The 22,122-nt window shown below is 35.8% G+C and overlaps 1 non-coding gene and 1 pseudogene across 1 annotated transcript; one reads left to right on the plus strand and one right to left on the minus strand.

Annotated features, from left to right (window-relative positions):
• LOC101958381 (antigen WC1.1-like) overlaps positions 1–22,122 on the minus strand; it is an 85,657-nt pseudogene that overhangs the window by 1,325 nt on the left and 62,210 nt on the right.
• Positions 8,710–8,812, plus strand: LOC120888846 (U6 spliceosomal RNA). Its single transcript, XR_005732517.2, has one exon. It is a non-coding gene; the product is annotated as a U6 spliceosomal RNA (small nuclear RNA).

Below are 22,122 nucleotides of genomic sequence, written 5' to 3' on the forward strand. Positions count from 1 at the left end.
TGTGAGGGCAAAACTGTGCTGGAATTATAAAGTATAGATTCATTATAACACATGGTCCCTCAGTCACCCCTCTACATGACTGGATGGAAGATGTGAGCACTTATAGTCTTAGATAGGAAAAATCACTTCTACAAACACACTGAGATAGTGGCAGAGAAGGGACTAGAGGCCTCATTGATATGTGGGCCTTCTCAATGTGAAGAGGAGTGATTCCATCTCATGTGGCTGCACAGAGAGGCTGGGTTTGAAAGCTCAGAGATCACATCTGGTGATTCACCCAATTCCTGTGCCCCATTTCCTGAGTGGAGCTCAGTAGTTTGATTGTTTTGACCACTTTTCACAGGAATTCCAGAGATTCACCATGGTGTGACACTTGCTAGACTCCAAGGGCTCGAGGTCCCTGTAGCAAGTGTGTGCCCACCAGTTGGGTCCACAAATCACTGAAGGAAGGGCTTGGGGTAACTTTGACTTTTACTATGCCCCTACTATTTCAAATGCAACATCTCCAGCATGATTATGGCCTGCCCCATCAATATTCCTTAACCTCCATTGCAGGAAATGAGGAGCAGAGTGTAGGCAGCATATCACACCATAACCTAGCTCTTTTTATTTTATTTATTTTTTTATTTTATTTATTTATTTATTTATTGTTACCGAGTTTGAACTCAGGGGCCCTTGGGTGCTGAGCCACATCCCCAGCCTTATTTTGTATTTTATATAGAGATAGGTCTCATGAGTTGCTTAGTGCTTCACCTGGCTGTTGCTGAGGCTGGTTTTGAACTAGCAATTCTCCTGTATCAGCCTCCTCCGTTGCTAGGATTACAGGTGTGTACCACTGCACCTGCTCCTAGCTCATTTTTATGGAATTCAAAGGAGCTACATTTGGCTTCTTTTTTAGCCTAGGGACACCTGGTGGATTCAAATATTAAATGAACAGGAAAGAGTTGTCCAAAAGACCAGAAAAGAGGTGTCTATATACAAGTATTTTGTCTGGAAATATTTTTGACACATTTTTCATTTTTTTAATATCTATATTATTATATTTTCCTTACTAGTATATATTTAATGCATTTTAAAATTCTTTAAATAATTTTTTTTCTTTCTCCTTTTTTATATAAAATAGTTTTATTGTTATTTTTTCTTCTTTTCTTCTCTGTGAGTTTTCTTATGCAATTTTCCTTTTTAAATTATTTTTCCTTTTATTAATTTACTTTCTTGTTTATTCTAGATTTACTATTTTCCTCATCTATTTATATTGCTTATGTAGTTGTTAATGAGTTTGATTATTACTATATTTTATAGTATTTTTATAGCTGGTTTATGTTTCTGTGGTAGTTACTGCTGTTATTCATTAATCTTCTTTCTGAATTATGATTGTGATGAAGCCAAGAACCTTGAAGAGTTTGGGTGTGCTGTGCCACTGAGCTATACCTCTAGCTATTTGAGTGAGGTTTTCCCTGAATGTAACCATGACCTAGCCCTGATAAACATTGGTGGGTGTTTTGGTTTGGATATGAGGTGCCCCCCAAAGCTCCTGATGAGACAATGCAAGACGTTTTAGAGGATAAATGTTTGGGTTATGAGAGTTAAGACTCTCATAAGTCTAACTCAGTTGGTGAATTAAGCTTCTGATGGGATTAATTGAGAGGCAATACTACTCTTATCTTTGAATTACAGAAGAGACTAGGGAGTTGGGTGTACTTGAAGGGGGATGATTATAATGGGACATTATTTCATTTAGTCTGAGTAAGAAGAACATATACAATCACAAGGAGAGTGGAAACCTAAAAACTGATAAAGGAAAACATTCAGAATCTGCATGAGGATAAAATACCTGGAAAAGGTGCATCATTAATATCTGTCATAAAGAGAAGAAGCAACAGTCAGAGAAGTGAAGAATGCCATCAAGATCTCAAGCTGCAAGTTAGTGATGGTCAAAAGTGTGGTTATACATGGAGATGGGTATGAGGGAGCATTGATCCTGTTACTGCAGCCTTCCTGGATGAAGGGGAGTGACCAGGCACTGAGAGTGGCACCAACAGAAGTTGTTGCTGGTTTCACCTCATGGGGCAAATTTCATGTTGCTGGACATTAAGAAAAAGGAAAGAAATTGTTGAAAATGACAAGGTGCAGCATAAATATTCTCCGATTTGTCCAGAAAAAGATTGCATGTTTAAAGAAATTGCAGTGCCTCCAACTAATAAGGAAATCATTGTTTTTAGAGTGTAGCCAGTTTTTTTTTTTATCAGAGCATGAATCTGAAGGACACATTACAGTTCTTAGGAACTTAGAAGATATTAGGATCCAATTTTCTTCAGGCTCCATTAACGTTTCCTGGGAGAGGAACAAAGTAGGCAGATTAGTTTTCAGTAATGTCCATATACAGCCTCAGAGGAACAGTATCAACCAAGACCACTGTCACTGTAAGGAGATCAACTTAAGAGGAAAATGAGGGGAGACCAGGTCACAACTCAAGGTCACAATGCTCTTTTTACCTCAGTATTTAAACTGAGCAAATGCTCTACTTTCTTCCTGCATTGCACCTCTACTCCTCCTTTATTTCTCAACCTAAATATGGTTTCTCTCTTCCTCAATGCACATATTTGTACAGCACCTACCATGCCTTCCTGACACTTAACTTCATGCATGGTGTGTATCATCAGGCTGGAGTGAAAACTATATGAGAGCAGGGGTAATATTTTCTTCTTGTGTCTGTTTTCCAGCTTGGTATTAAGTTTCTACCTACAAATCATGCAATTATTTTTCATCAACAAACTAATCTGAGAGGTTGTCTGACTGCTGTAGTGGATTTCAGAATAAACAGCTTATTGTATTGATTTCCACAAGTTTCAACTCACTCAATTCAAAGTGTGAGGCAGATGAATTGTTTACTCCAAACCTTGCTTTCCTCATCTGAAATAAATAATCACCATAATGCCTACCAAGTCTTTAATGTGATGATTAGACTACATTACATGTGATGGTATTAGGGAACAAAGTGATATGTGTATTATTGAGGTCCAATAATTCACACTCTCACTAAGGAAATACAGAGTAATTAATATAAGGTAAGACTGCATTAACTAATTGCTAACAATGTTCATCAGAGTACAGAATCATTCTCCCATTCACTCAGTTAAGTAAGTATTTGGTACTTTTCACATAAATTGCTATCATTGCAGGTTACCTGACATCTGCCTTGAAACAGAATTGCAAGAGGTAGATCAAGTAATCTCAATCCAGTATTCATTTTGTAGACTTATTTGAACTCATCCATTATTTTTAAATACATGAAACTTTCCTAACAGCAATCTACAGGCATAGGACACACACATAAAAATAGACAGTAGGTCACCTGTACATGTGATATGAGCTTCCTCTTTTGGAGAACAAAATTGGTGTTTCCACGGGTCAGAAGGACAATGCCAGAGAGAGCTATCAGTTTTTCGACAGTGAATCCCATTGACCCAGCATGGTCTAAAACCTTCCCTGGAATGAATCAAGAAATTCCGTGCCCCAGTGTTTCCACAGCCAAGCTGTCTGCAGATCACAGACAAGGTCACGTGTTCCATGGGGCTGCGGCATACACTGCCCCAGGTATTGTTGTAGAAAATCTCCAGCCATCCAGTACACTCCTGGTTCTCACTCAACTGCCTGAGAGCCAGGAACTCTGAAATGGAAATTAGGAATATGGGCATCAGTTAGCATTCAACTCTTAGTATTGTTTTTTCTTTATTCTTAAGTAGTGAGTGCTCATTGCTGACTCTGCTAAGGAAGTGTCCACGAGGTGGAAGACTGGAATTTTTGTCCCTTTAACTTGTTTTGCTAACTTGTACCTCTCTTTTTCTGCAACAATGTAATATTAGCAAATAAACAGGCTGGAACGGTGATTTGGGGGCTCTGTAGCAAAGAAACTTATTATTTCATACCTTACCTGCTCACACCTTGTTTATAGCCCACAAAGACCCTGTTCAAAATTCTAATCCGTGCACTGTAGGATGACATATATGTGTTGATTTGAGTCACTCAGTCTGACAGACCCTACAAAAGAAGGGTGGACAGAACAGTGGCAGAAGATTGGAGATCCAAATATGTCCACTCCCTGATCTTTGTAGTGTGTGAATATTTTAACTCCTTACCAAAAGTGCTCCTAAGACACAATTAAGATTCTTTTGTAAATTATTCTGGATCATCCTAGTTTGATAGTTGAGTGCAATCTGTCATATCCCTAGACCTCTATAATCAAAAGTAGATAATTCTTTCTGCCCCTTATCAGAGGAAGTTGTGAATATGAAAAGATGGTCAGAGGATTGCACTATGGTTGTTTTGAAGAAGAAAGTGGCCATGAGACAAGGAAATAAGTCAAATTCTAGAAGCTTCAAAAGGAAGGAAATGAGTCTTCCCAGAGCTGCAGCTGTTGTAGCCTGCTCACAACTTGTTTTAGCCCACACAAACTCTGTTCAAAATTCTAATCTGTGCACTGTAGGATGACATATATGTGTTGCTTTGAGTCACTCAGCCTATGGTAACTTGTTACAGCAGAAACAGAAAACTAATTCAGTGGGTCATGAGGTTGCACTGGCAGGTAACAGAAGAGTAATGACTGATTTAAATGAACACTATAGAGAATGACTGTGTCAGGGGACAGTGCTGAGAAGGAAGGAGCAGAAGTTCAGTAGCTGCAGCAGGAAACATAAGCACCTCATGTTCTCTACTGGAAGGACAGGAACTGTCATTCCCCTCTGCCTTGTCCCAACCCCTGTATGAAGCTCAAAAAACATCTTGTAGACTCTCCTCTGTCCTCCCAGCCTGTTAACAGTGTGCAGCACAGACTTGAGCAGATGACTCCTGCATCCTCCTTGTGACTGCAGTTGTGCTGTCCCCAGCCCTGGGAAGGGCACTGCCACACATGGGCCTCTTCTCCTGTGCAGTTCACTTCATCCAGCCAGATGGGCCCTGATGCCTCTCCAAAGTGGGCAGAGATGGTGGCCTCCAGAGCCACTCCACAGCCCAACTGTCTGCACACCACATGGGCATCATTCAGGTCCCAGCTGTCATCACAGATGGAGCCCCAGGAGCCCTGCTGCAGGATCTCCACTCTCCCTGCACAGCGACTGCCCCCATCCACCAGGCGGAGCTGTCTGCTGTCTGAGGAGACACAGGGTCATGTTAGTGGGCATTTGCACAGAGAATGGGAAGGCTCTGGTGCTCGGGTATTGCTCACCTAAGCAGTTGAAAGTGTGGCTTTCTGAGGCTGCAGAGCCTGCTGGGTCAGGGCAGGAGTCATTACAATGGGGCAGCAGCTGGTTCTGGTTACCTACAGAAGGTAGTAGAGTTGATGAAACTGAATTAAATTACATAATAATCGAGTGATGTCATCTGAAAGCTGTAGTCCCTGATCAGTAATTTCCTATCTTCAGAATTGTTCTCCTAATGATGAATTCTGCTTCTAATCTGACACTTTTGGGCTTTATGTTAGGCACTAGGAGTGACTTTAGGAAAGTGGGATTATGTTAGTACTTCTTGAAAGCATTGCAGAGCTACCAGGATAGCTAGACTTTAGGAGTCAAATGCAGAAAAAAATAAATGTGGGACCCACTATTTTTCCATGGATGCATTTGCCCAGTCAAAGTTAGAAGGTGAGACTAATGATCTCAGCATGTTTTCCAGATTGTTTTGGCCATACACAAATATAATTTGGTTTGAACCAAAAAGGAGGAATCAAGTTACACAACTAGGAAACTTGTATCATATTTTGTGAATTAAAAGTATTTTGTCACAGTAATGGTGTCCAGTTTCTACAAACTTCAATTGTTTTCATATAATGTGATCTATCTTAAATAGAGTACCTGGAAGAGGCAAAATAAAATATTTTATGAAGGTTTTGTATACTTTCTCAAAAACAATGCTGATCCAAAATACCACATAAAATAGTGTTAAATGGAGAACAATGAGAAAAATGAGAAAAATTTTTCATATTAGTATTGGTGTTTCCTTATAATTAGTTTATGTAATCATGATAAATTGTCTATTAAATGGCATGATGTTCATCTTGGCAGAGAAGTAACCACAAAAGTATAGTAAAAATTTGAGAATTAAAAAGTCAAGAGCTTAAAATAAGAACCCAAAGATGAGTAAAAAAACATTTCATTATCACAGAATAGAAATTGCTAAGTACAAAAATATATAAAATACACTGAGTACATCACAGAAAGATAAGGATAGAAAGTACAAACAGAGACTTGAAAGACATAGTGAGAGAAACTAACATTCCTATGTTATCTATAAGTTTTAGGTATTTAAGTCCACTATAATAGTGCTAAAGTACATCTTAGAAAATATACAGTAGATATGGCCATAAATCAACATCCTAAAGGAAAAAGGAGGCATGACTTTCTACAGAATATGTGCAGTGCTTCTAATCCATTGACTGTGCAAAGTCACATTCCTCCTTCTTGGTGAGATGTAAGCAATAGAATATGATGAAACAAAAATGGCTTGACATAGAAATCTAGCTTAGAAAGTCATGCCTCCTTTTCTTTAGGATGTTTGATTTATGGCATATCTACTGTATATTTGGGAGAGAACATTTATAGGTGGTTCTGTCAATTTCAAGCTACCAGCTATGTGAATGAACTATCCTGGGTCCCAGCTTTGTCAAGTCTTCAAATGATCTCAGTGCCACATGACATTCAAATATAACCTCATGACAGATCTCAAGAGTCAAATGCCAAGACCTTTTCCCAAATTTATGAATCAGAAAATGATGAGTAAAATGAAATGTATTTTTCATTTGTGTTCCTCTTTCTTTTTGGCCTAATATTTCATTCAAATGCCTAACTTACAAAATAAGGATACATTTTTAAAGGTGATAGAAAACAAATATCACATTACATTTAGAGGAAAACCAATTTGCATCTCAGCTGATTTCTTAACTCAGATGCTCAAATCTCTGTGGTCTTGAAATAATGTATTTCAAACTTTCAAAGAAAATGGATGTCAGCCAAGAATACAATACACAGCAAAATTAAGTTTCATATTTGAAGATGAAATCAAAACCTTCCTTGATAAACAAAATTAAAAAGAATAACTAAAAAGCCCTACACTACAGAACACTCTCAGCAAAATATTTCTTGCAGAAGAATTAAAAAATAAAAGTGAAAAGCAGCAAAGTGAGGAAGCACACTAAAGGAGTAGTCAATCAAAGGGTAAACTACATAAAATTAAAAACCAGAAATAAAACTAAATGACTGGGAATACAAATTATATTTCAAATAATATCTTTGAACATAAATAGCCAAAACCCATCAATCAAAAGTCATAGACTGGCATGCTGGTTTTAAATAACAAGACCCAGCAATATGCCTCTTCAGGACATCCACCTCATAGTTAAATACATTCACAGACAAAAAGTGAAAAGATGAGAAAAACTGTATCACTTACATGGTCATGTAAACAAACAGGGATTTCTGTTTTCATATCAGATAATGTAAACTTCAAGCAAATATAATCACATTGCACAAAGAAGGACATTTCACATTGCTTAAGAAAATTATACATGTGTAAGACATAGCAATTGTAAATATTTATGCCTCAAATGGAGCATTTGGGTACATTAAACAAATTCTTCTCAATTTCAAAAAAGAAATGGATCACCACACAATAATACTGTGTGAGTATAGCAACCCTCTATCACTACTGGATAGATCCTCCAAACAAAAGCTAAAGAAACTATAAAAACTACAATCAATAATTTAGATTTAAAGACATTTATAGAGTATTTCATCCATCAACGATCAAAGACACTTTCTTCTTAGTAGCACATGAATCCGTCTCTAAAATAGATTATATCTTATGCCACAAAGCAACCCTTAGAAAATACAAACAAATAGAGATAATGACTTGAATTCTGTTCAATCACAATGGAATAAAATTAGAAATCAAAGATAAAATTCAAGAAATAGAAGCTACTCTGGCACCAGGAGAATAAATAATACACTACTGAATGACCAATTGATTGCAGAAGAAATCATGGATGAAACAAAAATATACTTAGGGGAAATAGAAATAGTGTCACAACATATCAAAACCTCTGGGACACTTTGAAGGCAGTATAAAGAGGAAAGTTCATTGTGCTGAGTTTATTCACTAAAAGAATACAAAGTCAACAAATAAGTAACCTAAGATTACAACTCAAAGCCCTAGAAAAACAAGAACAAATAAACACCAAATGCAGCAGAGGACACAAAAAAATTAAAGTTAGAGCTGAAATCAATAAAATTAAAACAAAATAAATAATTAAAAACTACCAAAATGAAAAGTTGGTTCTTTGAAAAGAAAAGCAATAAAACAGAAAAATCCTTAGCCACTAAGACAAAGAGAGAAAAAACAAAAATTACTAAAATTTTTGATGAAAAAAGATAAATTACATATAAATACAGATGACAATCAGAAAGTATTTTGAAAATTTATACTCAAAAATAAAATAAACAAAAACTTGAAGACACTGATAAATTTATAGAAACATATGATCTAGCCAAACTGAATCAGGAGGACATACACAATTTGAACAGATCACTTTCAAGCATTAAAATAGAAGTCACCATAAAAAGTCTACCAATCAAGAAAAGCCAAGGACCAAATGGATTCTTAGCCAAGTTCTACAATACCTTGAGAGAAACTGGATATCAGTCAAGATTACAATCAAGTGCTTGCTTCAGCGAAAATGTACTAAAATTGGAATATACAGAGAAGATTAGCATGGCTCCTGTGCAAGAATGACATGCAAATTCATGAAGCATTCCATTTTTTTTAATAAATTGGAATTCACATTGAAAAAGCCTACAGGAGGACAAATGTATAAAATCACAACAGATTACAAACCAAGGCACATTATAACAAAAATGTCCAACATATAGAATAAGGAGAGAATTTTAATAGCCACAAGAGAAAGGAATCAGATTACATATAGGGGAAAATCCATTAAGGTAACAGCAAATTTTTCAAACAGACCCTGAAAGCTGGAAGATCCTGGGATAATGTATATCAAGCTCTGAAAAAAAAATGAGTGCCAACCAAGAATCTTGTATTCAGCAAAATTAAGCTTCATATTTAAAGATGAAGTAAAAACCTTCCATAATAAAAAAAAAGTTAAAAAGAATTTATAGCTAGAAAACCGGCACTACAAAATACCTTTGGCAAAATATTCTATGAAGAGGAAACAAAAAACAACAATGAAAATCAGCAGAGGGAGGTAGTACCCTAAAGGAAAAACTAATCAAAGAAGAAAATCAAGTCAAGGTAAATAACAAAACTAAACAAATATGGCTGGAATTACAAACCATGTCTCAATAATAACCCTGAATGTTAATGGCTTAAAGTCACCAATCAAAGGACACAGGCTAGCAGAATGGATTAAAAGAAAAGACCCAACTATATGCTGCCTCCAGGAGATTCATTTGATATAAAAAGACATACACAGACTGAAGGTGAAAGGTTGGGAAAAGTCATACCACTCACATGGACAAAAAAAATTCTTGGATCAAATAAAGGAGACTTCAAGCCAAAGCTAATCAAAAGGGGTAAATATGGAAATTACATACTGCTCAAGGGAACCATACACCAAAAAGACATAATGATAATAAATATATATGCCCCAAACAATGGTGCAGCCAGATTCATCAAGCAAATACTTTTCAAGTTTAAGAGTCAAATTGACCACAACACAATATTCTTGGGTGACTTTATCAAACTTCTCTCACCACTGGATGTATCTTCCAAAACAAAGGTTGAATAAAGAAACTATAGAACTCAATAATACAATCAATATCTTAGACTTACCTGACACATATACAATATTTCAACCTGTGTCAAGAGGATACACTTTCTTTTCAGCAGAAGATGGATCCTTCTCTAAAATAAACCATATACTATGCCACAAAGAAACTCCTAGCAAATACGAAAATGTAGAGATACTACTATGCATTTTATCAGATCATAATGGAATGAAATTGGAAATCAATGACAAAATAAAAAATAAAAATTTCTCCATCATCTGGAGACTAAACAATATTTCTACTGAATGAACAATGGGTTACAGAAGACATCAAAGAGGAGATTAAAAAATCTTAGAGGTAAATGAGAACATAGACACAACATATTGAAATTTCTTGGACACTATAAAGCAGTAATAAGAGGAAAATTCATTTCATGGAGTTCATTCCTTAAAAGAAGAAAAAGTCAACAAATAAATGACCTCACACTACATCTCAAAGCCCTAGAAAAACAAGAACAATTAAACAACAAAACAATAGGAGGCAAGAAATAATTAAAATTACATCTGAAATTAATGAAATTGAAACAAAAGTAACAATTGAAAAAATTGACAGAACAAAACCTTGGTTCTTTGAAAAAATAAATAAAAGCAACAGACACTTAGCTACACTAATGAAGAGAAGGAGAGAGAAAACTCAAAATACCAGCAGACACGACAAAAAGGTAATATCACTACACAAACCACAGAAATACAGATGATAATTAGAAATTATTTTGAAGTCTTATACTCCAATAAAATAAAAGATAGTAGAGGCATTGACAAATTTCTTAAGCCATATGATTTGCCCAGATTGAATCAGGAAGATATAGACAATTTAAACAGACCAATATCAAGTGATGAAATAGAAGACTCCATCAGAAGCTTATCAACAAATAAAAGCCCAGGGCCAGATGAATACACAGCCAAATTCTACAGACCTTTAAAAAAGAACTAATAGCAATACTCTTCAATTTATTTCAGTATATAGAGAAAGAGGCAACACTTCCAAATTCATTCTATGAGGCCAATATCACCCTGACCTCAAAACCAGGCAAAGACACATCAAAGAAAGAAAACTTCAGACCAATATCTCTAACGAATATAGATGCAAAAATTCTCAATAAAATTATGGTAAATTGAATACAAAAATATATCAAAAAATTGTGCACCATTATCAAGTGGGATTCACCCCAGGGATGCAAGGTTGACTCAATGAACAGAAATCAACAAATGTAATTCATAATATCAATACACTCAAAGATGAAAATCATACCATCATCTCAAAATATGCAGAAAAATCATTTGACAAAATATAGGACCCTTTCATATTAAAAAAAGAAAAGCTAGGAATAACAGAAACATATCACAACATTGAAAAGGCTACCTATGCTAAGCTTCAGACCAACATCATTCTAAAAGAAGAAAAATTAAGGGAATTCCCTCTAAAAACTGGAACAGAGATGCACTCTTTTACCACTTCTACTTAACATAGTTCTGGAAAAGCTGGCCAGAGCAATGAGACAGAACAAAGAAATTAAAGGGATATATATAAGAGAAGAAGAACTTAAATGAGCAGTATTTGCTGATGATATTATTCTATACCTAGGAGACTCAAAAAGCTCCACCAGAAAACTTCTAGAACTAATAAATAAATTCAGCAAGTTAACAGGATATAAATTCAACGTCTATAAATCAAGGCATTTCTGTATATCAGTGACAAATCCTCTGAGAAGAAAATGAGAAAAACTACCCCATTTACAATAACCTCAAAAAAAAAATAAGATACCTGGGAATCAACTTGACAAAAGAGGTGAAAGATCTATATGATGAAAACTACACAGCCCTAAAGAAAGAAATCAAAGAAGACTTCAGAAAATGAAAAGATCTACCTTGCTCTTGAATAGGCAGTATTAATATTATCAAAATGATCATACTACCAAAAGCACTATACAGATTTAGTGCAATTTCAATGGCATTCCTCAAATAAATAGAAAAAAAATCATAAAATTCATCTGGAGACATAAAAGACTCATAATAGCTAAAGCAATACATAGCAAGAAGAGTGAAGCAGGTGGAATCACTATACCAGACCTTTAACTATAATATAGAGCAATAGTAACAAAAACAGCATGGCATTGGCACAAATAACAAAAGCAGATTGGTAGACCAATGGTACAAAATAGAGAGCACAGAGACTAACCCAAAAAACTATGATTATCTTGTATTAGACAAAGGTGCCGAAAACATGCATTGGAGAAAAGATAGCATCTTCAAAAAATAGTGCTGGGAAAACTGGAAATACATATGCAACAAAATAAAATTATACCCCTCTCCCTCGCCATGCACAAAACTCAACTCAAAGTGGATCATGGACCTAAAAATTAAACCAGAGACTCTATGCCTAATAGAAGAAAAAGTAGGCCCTAATCCTCATCATGTGGGATTCGGCTCCAACTTCCTTAATAAGACTCCTATAGTGCAAGAATTAAAATGAAGAATCAACAAATATGATGAAATCAAACTAAAAAAGTTTCTTCTCAGCAAAATAAATAATCTGTGAGTTGAATAGAGAGCCTATATCCTGAGAGCAATATTTTACCCCTCACACATCAGATAAAGCACAAATCTCTAGGGTATATAAAGAACTCAAAAAGATAAGCATCTAAAAACAAAAGCCCAATCAACAAATGGGCCAAGGACCTGAAGAGACACTTCTCAGAAGATGATGTACAATCAAACAACAAACATATGAAAAAATGTTCATGTTCTCTAGCAATTAGAGAAATGGAAATCAAAACTACTCTATGATACCATCTCACTCCAGTAAGAATGGAAGCTATTATGCATACAAACAACAATAAGTTGGCAAGGATGTGAGGAAAAAGGTATACTCATTCATTGCTAGTGGGACTGCAAAGTGGTGCAACCAATATGGACAACAGTATGGAGCTTCCTTGGAAAACTGAGAATGGAACCACCATTTAACCCAGCTATCCCTTTCCTTAGTTTATACCCCAAAGAATTAAAAACAGCATACTACATGGACACTGCCACATCAATGTTTATAGCAGCACAATTCACAATAGCTAAACTGTGGAGACAACCTAGATGCCCTTCATTGAATGAATGGATAAAAACAATGTGGTATATATACACAATGGAATTTTATTCAGCCAAAAAAAAGAATAAAATCATGGTATTTGCAAGTAAATGGATGGCTTTGGAGAAGATAATGATAAGTGAAGTTAGCCAGTCCCCCCTAAAAACAAAAGCTGAATGTTTTCTCTGAATAAGGAGGCTGACTAATAGTGGGGTAGGGAGTGGGAGCATGGGAGGAATTGATGAATTCTAGATAGGGCAGAGGGGTAGGAGGGAAAGGGAGCTGGCAGAGGATTAGCAAGGAAGGTGGAATGTGATAGACATCATCAACCAAAGTACATGTATGAAGACATGAATTGGTGTCAACATACTTTATGTACAACCAGAGATATGAAAAAATATGCTATATACATGTAATAAGAATTGTAATGCTTTCTTCTGTCATTTAAAAAAATAAGTTAAAAAATATAATCAACACCAATAGTCCTCAAATTATTTCATGAAATAGAAAAGAAGAAAATCCTTTTAAACTCATTCTATTAAGCTACTATCACTATCAATCTGATACCAAAACCAAACAAAGACAAATCAAAGAAAGAGAATTTCAGGGCTGGGGATGTGGCTCAAGCAGTAGCATGCTGGCCTGGCATTTGTGAGGCCCAGGTTCGATTCTCAGCACCACATACAAACAAAGATGTTGTGTCTGCCAAAAACTAAAAAATAAATATTAAAAAATTCTCTCTCTCTCTCTCTCTCTCTCTCTCTCTCTCTCTCTCTCTCTCTTAAAAAAAAGAAAAAGAATTTCACAGCAATATCCCTGATAAACATAGATAAAAATATTCTCTTGCTGTGAAAAAACTTTTTAGTTTAAGTAAGTCCCATTTGTTGATTCTTGTTATTAACTCTTGTGCTATGGGTGTCCTGTTAAGGAATTTGGAGCCTGATCCCACAATATGTAGATCGTAGCCAACTTTTTCTTCTATCATACGCAGAGTCTCTGATTTGATATCAAGGTCCTTGATCCATTTTGAGCTAATTTTTGTGCATGGTGAGAGGAGGGGATTCAGTTTCATTTTGTTGCATATGGATTTCCAGTTTTCCCAACACCATTTGTTGAAAATGCTATCCTTCCTCCATTGCATGCTTTTAGCCCCTTTATCGAATATAAGATAGTTGTAACTTTGTGGATTAGTCTCTGTATCCTCTATTCTGTACCATTGGTCTACCCGCCTGTTTTGGTACCAGTACCATGCTGTTTTTGTTACTATTGCTCTGTAGTATAGTTTGAAATCTGGTATTGCTATACCACCTGATTCACACTTCCTGCTTAGAATTGCTTTTGCTATTCTGAGAAACAATAAGAGAAGTAAATCGGGAGCCTACATCATGGGAACAAATTTTTACCCCCCACACTTCAGATAGAGCCTTAATATCCAGAGTTTACAAAGAACTCAAAAAATTAGACAATAAGACAACAAATAACCCAATCAACAAATGGGCCAAGGACCTGAACAGACACTTCTCAGAAGAGGACATACAATCAATCAACAGATACATGAAAAAATGCTCACCATCTCTAGCAGTCAGAGAAATGCAAATCAAAACTACCCTAAGATACCATCTCACTCCAGTAAGATTGGCAGCCATTATGAAGTCAAATAATAACAAGTGCTGGCGAGGATGTGGGGAAAAGGGTACTCTTATACATTGCTGGTGGGACTGCAAATTGGTTCGACCAATTTGGAAAGCAGTATGGAGATTCCTGGGAAAGCTAGGAATGGAACCACCATTTGACCCAGTTATTGCCCTTCTTGGTCTATTCCCTGAAGACCTTAAAAGAGCGTACTACAGGGATACTGCCACATCGATGTTCATAGCAGCACAATTCACAATAGCTAGACTGTGGAACCAACCCAGATGCCCTTCAATGGATGAATGGATTAAAAAAATGTGGCATTTATACACTATGGAGTACTACGCAGCACTAAAAAATGACAAAATCATGGAATTTGCAGGGAAATGGATGGCATTAGAGCAGATTATGCTCAGTGAAGCTAGCCAATCCCTAAAAAACAAATACCAAATGTCTTCTTTGATTTAATGAGAGCAACTAAGAATAGAGTAGGGAGGAAGAGCAGGAAGAAAAGATTGACATTAAACAGAGGCACGAGATGGGAGGGAAAGAGAGAGAAAAATGGAATTGCATGGAAATGGAAAGAGACTCTCATTGTTATAAAAAACTACATAAAAGAGGTTGTGAGGGGAATTGGAAGAAAAATAAGGAGAGAAATGAACTACAGTAGATGGGATAGAAAGAGAAGATGGGGGGGAGGGGGATAGTAGAGGATAGGAAAGGTAGCAGAATACATCAGTCACGAGTATGGCATTATGTAAAAATGTGAATGTGTAACCGATGTGATTCTGCAATCTGTATTTGGGGTAAAAATGGGAGTTCATAACTCACTTGAAACTATTGTTCGAAGTATGATATGTCAAGAGCTTTGTAATGTTGTGAACAACCAATTAAAAATAAATAAATAAATAAATAAAATTAAAAAAAAAAATAAAAAAAAAATAAAATAAAATAAGTAGCTGTTAAAAAAAAATATTCTCATTAAAATTCTGGCAAATCTTATATAAGTACATTAATAATAGTGTACCATGATCAAGTGCGGTTCATCCCAGGGATTCAAGTTTCATTCAACATACAGAAATCAGTAAACATAATTCAACACATTGATAGGCTTAAAGCCAAGAATTTTATTATCATCTAAACAGATGCAGAAAAAGCATTTAACAAAATACAGCACACCTTCATGTTCAAAACACTAGAAAAGCTAGGGAGAGTAGGAACCTACCTTAATATTGTGAAAGCTATTTTTGTTAAATATCAGGCCAACATCATTCTAAACAGGGGAAAACTGAAAGCATTCTCTCTAATAACTGGAATAAGACAAGGATACCCTCTATTTTAACTTTGTTCAACATTTTTCTTAAAATTCTAGCCAGAGCAATTTAAAGAAGAAACAAATTAAATGAATACAAATAGAAAAGAAAGAACTCAAACAATTCCTATTTGCTGATAACATGACTCATATTTAGAAGACCCCAAAAATTACACCAGAAAACTTCTAGAACTAATAATGAATTCAGCAAAGTAGAGTGATATAAAATTAACCCCCATAAATCAATTGCTTTCCTAAAGAAATTAAGTAAACTATCCCATTCAAATGGCTTCAAAAAAAAAATATTTGGGAATCTGTATAACAAAATAGATGAAAGACTTCTACAATGAAAACTACAGAACAATAAAGAAAAAAATGAAAAATACCATAGAAGATGAAAAGATCTCCCATGTTCATGGATAGCAGAATTAATATTGTGAAAATGATCATACTCTCAAATACTTTATACAGATTTAATGCATTTACCATTAAAATTCCAATGGCATTCTTCATCGAAATAGAAAAATCAGTCATGAAATTTATTTGGAAAAATAAGAGACCCAGAGTAGCCAAAGCAATTCTTAGCAGTAAAAATACAGCTGGAGGCATCCCAATAGCAGACCTTAGATTATACTACAGAGCTATAGTTACACAGAGCAGCATGGTGATGGCACAAAAACAGACAGGTAGACCAATGGTACAGAGTGAAGACACACAGACAAACCCACGATAAATACAGTTATCTCATACTAGCTGAAAGCTAGTAACAGGTGTCAAAAATATACATTGGAGAAATGATAGCCTCTTCAAAAATGGTGCTGGGAAAACTGTAAATTCATATGTAGCAAAATATAATTGATCCCAAGTCTCTTACCCTGCATGAAACTCAACTCAAGTTGATCAAGGACATTGGCTTGAGACCTTAGACCCTGTGCTTAAAATAAGTAAAAATAGGCCCAAATCTCCACCATGATAACTTAGAAACTGACTTCCTTAACAAGACTCCTAAAGTGCAAGAAATAAAATCAAGAAACAAATGGGATGGATTCAATCTAAAAAGCTTCTTCATAGCAAAGAAAACAATAAAGAATATGAAGAGAGAGCCTACTGATTAGGGGAAAATTATTTTCACATTAATCTCCAGGATAAATAAAGATCTCAGAAATTTAACCACCCCCAAATAACCTAGTAGATAAATGGACTAAGGTACAGAACAGACACTTCACAGAAGTATATATACAATTGGTCAACAAATATATATATATGTATATATATATATATATATATATATATATATATATATATATATATATATAATTCAACATCTCTAGTAGCTAGAGACATGCAAATTAAAACTACACTGAGATTTCATCTTACTCCTGTTGGAATGGCAATTATCAAGAATACAAGTAACAATAAATGTTGGCAAGGAGTTTGGGAAAAAAAGAAAACTCATACAAGGTGGTTAGTACTGAAAATTGGTGCAACCATTATGCAAAGTGGTATAGAGATTCCTCAGAAAACTTGCAATAGAACCACCATTTGACTCAGTTATCCCAATACTCATGATATGCCTGGAGGACTAAAAATCAGTATGGTGTAGCCACACCATGGATCTAAGTTCATAGCAGCTCAAATTCACAATAGCTAAGCTAGGGAACCAACCTAGATATCCTTTAGCAGATGAATGGTTAAATAAAATATGGTATGTATACGCATTGGAATATTACTCAACCACAAAGAAGAATGAAAGTAGGGCATTTGGCAGTAAATGATTGAATGGGTAACTATCATGCTAAGTGAAATAAGCCAATCCCCCAAAACCAAAGACCAAATGTTTTCTCTGATATGCAAGTGCTAATTAACAATAAAGTGGGTGGTTGCTAGGAAAAATAGAGTTACTTTGGATTATACATAGGAGAGTGAAGGGAGAGGAAGTTGTATAAGGCTAGGAAGGATTGTAGAGTGAATCAGACATTATTACCCTGTGTGCATTTATGATTACATGACTGATGTAACTCTACACCATGTACAACCAGAGGAATGAGAATTTATATTCTATATATGTATAATATATCAAAATGTATTCTACTATCATGTATAGCTAGTAAGACCAAATTTAAAAAAATAATAAAAATATTTGAAGCAAATGTGGTAGTAGAACTTTAAGATTTGAGAAAACTTTGAAGAAGATATTTGTACATTCTTAATTTTACTGTTTTCTGTGTGCTTAAGCTATAAGCAATAATAAAACTATAGCCTTTTTCAATCAAAACAATTCCTCTGAATAACACTTCCAAGAGTCTGAAAAATGAAAGACCACTGAGAAGAGGCATATTTCCCCAAGGAATGTCTCATATTTCTAGTCTGTGCTCCATGGTGTCTGCTCTTAAAGACATGTCACTCAAGTACCAGTTGGTCCTGACCTGTCTTACCTGAGCAGACCACAGAGGCTGTGTTTCCATGGGTACAGGAAGGAATGCCCAGGGCAGTCACAGGACAATTCCACAAGAAGGACTCAGACCCTAAGCAGTGAAATCGGTCTCTCCAGATCTCATCTCCTCCTTCCACAAAGTATTCTCCCTTTGGGGTGGAGATGGAGAATCCACAGCCCAGTTGACGGCAGACAACATTGGCATTGGCCATATTCCAGTGGGAGGCACAGAGTGTTCTCCAGCCTCCAGAGGTCTTCATCTCCACTTGAACCTCACACTGAGAGCTGCCATTTTTCATGAGCCTGACTTCTGTGTACTCTGGCAGGAGAAGACAGGATTTCAGAAATAGCTCACATTTGTTACCACAACAGAGTGTGCAAAAAGGTTAAAGTCCTGCTGTGAGTCTCACCTGAGCAGACAACTTGCACAGCTCCTCTGTGTTGGCAGCTGCCTGCAGGACAGGGCACTCTGGGGCAGAACCAGAGCTCAGGCTCTCATCCCTTACACTGAAACTCTTCAGCCCAGACCTGTTCACTGGCCTCTTTGAAGGGCAGGTCCAAGAGAAAAGATGCAGCCTTGCCACACCCCAGCTCTGCACAGATGACCTGGGCAGTGGGTAATGTGAAATTCCCATCAGATACTGGAGTCCACTCTCCTCCAGAATTCACTTCCACTCGCCCAGAGCAAGGTCCACCTCCTCCATCCAACTGCACAAATCTTGTGGAAGAACATAACCAGTACAATTAGTATCTAGGGTTGGAATTGGGAACTACATGTCTCAGGAAAGTTGTAAAATATTTTCTTTTCCCAGGAATGGGATGTGGAGAATGAATTCAATGGTGTCAGAATGGAGATTCCACAAGCAAGTGCCTGGAGACAACTTTAGGAGGAAGAATTTGTGAAGTCAGCTCTAATAGCTGACTCCAGAAATAAATAAATAAATAGATAGATAGATAGATAGATAGATAGATAGATAGATAGATAGATAAATAAATGGTATTATATAATATATATTATAATGTATTGTGTTATATAACATGGTTGTATTATTTTGTGTATTATTATATATATAATTGTGTGTCTGTCTGTGCAGGTCAACCTCCTTTTTATTATGCCCTGTATCTATCCCATGAATTTGAACTCTGTGTAGAAAAAGACTAGGATTAATTTTTCACTATTTTATCCTCAGAAACTTTCAGTTCACAGGTACATTACAACTAACTTAACATTTGTTAAAGAATGAAAAAGTTCAAAATGTATCAAAAATGACAATTTATATTAATTTCCCATTTAGAGATGAGAAAAGATCCCACTAATTAGTGTGAGACAGAGGAAAGTAGGTTATGGTGACTAAGATAATCCGGCATCTTTACACCATCCTTCCCATTAAAAAAAAAAGAGAATTTAGAAGTAGGATCTGCTGGGCAATGTGGTGTATGCCTGTGATCCCAGTGGCTCTGGAGGATGATCCAGGAGGATCTCAAGTTCAAAGCAGCCTCAGCAATGGCAAGGTGCTAAGAAACTCATTGATCAGTTTGTCACTTTCTAAATAAAATACAAAAAAAGGGGGCTGGGGATGTGGCTCAGTGATTGACTGCTCTTGGGTTTAATTCCTAGTACCCACACCCAAAAGAAGTAGGAACAGAAGTTCTCAAAAGATTTGAGCCTGCTTATTTGCCTTTTTGTTTTGTTTCAAGAGACCATTCTATTACTAATAAGTAGAGTTGGAAGCAGCCATTAGACATCTATTAAAGTTGATCAAGAAGTGATTTTTAGTATTGGTTCAGACCTTTAGGGAGGCAACTGACTACAGATATACAATTGTAATAATAGTAGGTTGATGTCCTGAAAAAGGAATTCTTTCTCTGGAAAATAACATGTTCAGTAATTTTTCTTTTCAAAGTAAGTCATCAAAATGGAATTTACCCAGTATGGGTAGAAATGCCTCCAATCGGGAAAGGATAAAAATAAGGCAGAGAGGTCTTCAAAGGAGACACAATCTGAACTTTCCTCTTAGGCCTGATATAGGAGAGAGGTGTACAAAGATAATATGAGAGTCTGCTTCCCTGTTTTGTTATTCACAACACTAGCATGTTTTCAGAATTTGTCATGTTCCAGATGTGTTTCTAGGTGCTGGGTATATATATTTAAAGAAAATGATGTCATTATCATTGCAGAGCTTTACATCCAGTGGGAAGAAAAGCAGTTTTAAAACATTTGAAGTTTGTGAGTCACTTGGTGGAAAAAGGAAGAAAAATTGCATCTGCAGAAATCTATTGATTCATATGAATCATTCTCACTCCAGTAAATTACACATTGTAGCCATATAAATCTCTGTCTGATCTTTTGCTCCATAGACACATTGCTCCCCTGGTCATGTTTCAGGGTTCTTATGAAAGTGTCATCCAATGGACCTTTTCTTCCTCTATTCTGACCTTCTCAATACCTCAGGTTTAAGTCACTCTTGCAAATCATTTTCCTCATTTTGTGCAGGAGGGGTGTACTGAGTTCACACAATCTACACAGATTGCCCTTTCTACACCAGGGTCTTAAGTACTGCTGATATAATCCAGGTAATCCTTATGTGCTCTTTATCAATCTTTGAAGAACATTCCCCACATACTGTAAGCTTCCTCTGTCTTCTTCAGAAAATTCTATTTGTCTTCCTGTCCCATTCTTTTCAAATTTATCTGACAATATACTCTACTCTTCTTGTATCATTGTTTTCATTAGATATAAACTATATAATTTTCCCCATATCATGTCACTTTATGTTTTCCTTCATTTCGATCTAAGTAAATGTAGTTTAACTGAAATATTTTGACATAGTGTACATATTAATTGTATGTACACTATGTCAAAATATTTGACATAGTGTACATACTATGTCACCTGCTAATGTATGCATGCATTGCATTTCTTTGTTTCTTCAAATCTTTTCATTTATTTTTTTGAAAGCTTCCAAAAGACTTTCTTTTAGCTTTTTGAAGTGCAGTTCCTTATTGTTTTCTGTAGCCACCCTCCTGTGCCAAGTGCACCAGAACTTATTGTTCCTATTTAAGTAAAACCCATTGTTCATTGATTAATCTGTTGCCTTCTATTCCCATTCCCTACACTCTCTAGTCTATGGTAACCACAAGTCAATTCTCAACTTCTATGAGGTCAACTCTTACATATTTGACATAAAGTGACATTATAAAATACTTGTTTTTCTTTGCCTGAATTATTTCACTTAATCTAATGATCTCCTGACCCACGCATATAATGTCAAATGAAAAGATTTAATTAATTTTTATGACTAAATGGTATCCTATTGTATTTCACTTATTTATCCATTTATCAAATGATGGGCATTTAGATTATTTCCATTTCTTAGCTACTATGAATAGTGCTGCCATAAACATGGGAGTACAGATGTCTCTTTAACATAGTGATTTCACTTCCATTGGACATATGTTCAGCATTGGGATTACTGTGTCATATGGTAATTTGTGTGGGGGATGCAGGATGTCTGATAATATCTTTGTACCTCCTTTATTTCTAAAGGATAGATTTGCTGATTCAGTATTCTTGATTGGCAGGTTTTTCTTCAGTTCTATTATAATCTTATGACACTCACTTCTGACCTATATGTTTACTGTTGAGAACTCTGCCATGAGGTAAATGAGGACATCCTTATATGTTGTTATATTATTATTCTCTTGATGCCTGAGAGTCTCTATCTTTCATCTTTGAGAACTGTACTATAATTTATAGAGACAAGAATCTAAGGCTTCCAGTAACAACTGTCCAACTAACTTTTCATCTTCACACAGAGTCTTAACCGTCT

The sequence above is a fragment of the Ictidomys tridecemlineatus genome, chromosome 6 (genome assembly GCF_052094955.1).
Source record: "Ictidomys tridecemlineatus isolate mIctTri1 chromosome 6, mIctTri1.hap1, whole genome shotgun sequence".
NCBI lineage: Eukaryota > Metazoa > Chordata > Mammalia > Rodentia > Sciuridae > Ictidomys > Ictidomys tridecemlineatus.